The sequence below is a fragment of the Scylla paramamosain genome, chromosome 6 (genome assembly GCF_035594125.1).
Source record: "Scylla paramamosain isolate STU-SP2022 chromosome 6, ASM3559412v1, whole genome shotgun sequence".
In the NCBI taxonomy this organism is placed as follows: Eukaryota; Metazoa; Arthropoda; class Malacostraca; order Decapoda; family Portunidae; genus Scylla; species Scylla paramamosain.
In genome coordinates this window covers 35840486-35841996 of record NC_087156.1, presented here as the reverse complement: position 1 = coordinate 35841996, position 1511 = coordinate 35840486, and the positions used below count along the sequence as shown (strand labels likewise).

General features: G+C 36.5%; 1 long non-coding RNA gene across 1 annotated transcript in view; it reads right to left on the bottom strand.

Annotated features, from left to right (window-relative positions):
* The window catches only part of LOC135101678 (uncharacterized), a 9399-nt gene extending 7888 nt beyond the window's left edge, over positions 1 to 1511 (bottom strand). Inside the window, exons 1-2 of the long non-coding RNA XR_010269367.1 lie at positions 1375 to 1511; positions 105 to 238 (exon numbers count right to left, since the gene is read on the bottom strand). This is a non-coding gene — a long non-coding RNA (uncharacterized LOC135101678). The remainder of the gene's footprint in view (positions 1 to 104; positions 239 to 1374) is intronic.

Here is a 1511-nt window from a genome sequence, read left to right as displayed (position 1 = left end):
TCTTTTACTGCTATTTTCATGTTAACTGCTCTTCTGATCTTGCTAACTGCATGCCTCCTCTTATCCCATGGCCTCGCTGCACAACACTTTCTTCTTTCTCTCACCTGTTGTAGTAGTAGTAGTATTTAGCAGTGGTGACTGTTGTGATGGTTGTACTAATACTATTTTAGGCTCATGGCTGCTAATTCTTCACAGTTCAATTACTTGCAAGGGTTCATGCGTGTGAGTGAGAGGTTATCTGAAAAGAAAAAGATTAATTTATATATGGTTTTTAAATCACACACACACACACACACACACACACACACACACACACACACACACACACACAGAGAGAAACCAGTGAAAATCAAGAAAAACCTAGACCAAAACACAATTACATAATTACATATCAACAAAACAACAATAATAACAATAGTAATAATAATGAAAATAAAATAAATAATAATAATAGTAATAGTAGTAATAGTAATAATAATAATAATAATAATAATATAACAACAATAAATGGCCTTCCACCACTAGTAGTAGTAGTAGTAGTAGTAGTAGTAGTAGTAGTAGTAGTAGTAGTAGTAGTAGTAGTAGTAGAGAGAGAGAGAGAGAGAGAGAGAGAGAGAGAGAGAGAGAGACATTTACATATTGGTTACTGTCCTCATGAAAACACATTAAATTATCTCTCTCTCTCTCTCTCTCTTAGACAACAATGTTTATTTGTAAATCATTGTGCCATCTTATCTGGCAAAATCTCATTAATCTGTCACTATATCTAGCCAAACACGGTTCTAATCTAACGTTCGTAAGCTCCGTGACGATATATGGACGTATCCAAGCCACACAGTAAATGATATAACGAAATATTGATGAAAAATAAAAAAAATCCTATTATTTCATATAACTCAATATTTCACGGTCTTAATTAAACCAAACCTCCCTGAGTATAGTGCACACACACTCCTGGATAACATTTATATACGCTTAAACCTCCACAGGGAATTTTAAAGGCAGAATTCTTAGTTATCATATCGTAATGTACCTCACGTCACCTCACCAGGCAGGGTTTTTATGGCACCAGCTGTTACACTATATCTCAATATTTCACGGCTCTAACTCGTCCTTACCTGGTCAAATATAACATTTATAGCACCAAGGACAAAATATCAGTGAAGTAACACCGCAAGTGATCTACAAACATCACAAATTAAGTGTTAATAAGAGCACCACGGACAAACAGCGGACATGAACCAGCTGACATAACCCTTCCTCTGAACATCGATCATATTTCCAGTCTCCGCTTATTTATATGACACCCACTTCGTTACATGGCGCTAAAGGTCTTGGCAAGGTTACCTGTTGATCATATATCTTATAAATTACCTGGTTATGGTCGTGAAGGCTGAAGTAATGTGAACACTTCTGCGACTCTCCACCGTCTGTCCACAAAATGGCCGAGGTAGGGGGAGGAGCCCTATGAGGATCCGTTGTATTGAGAGAATTCTAATATTTCTTTTATT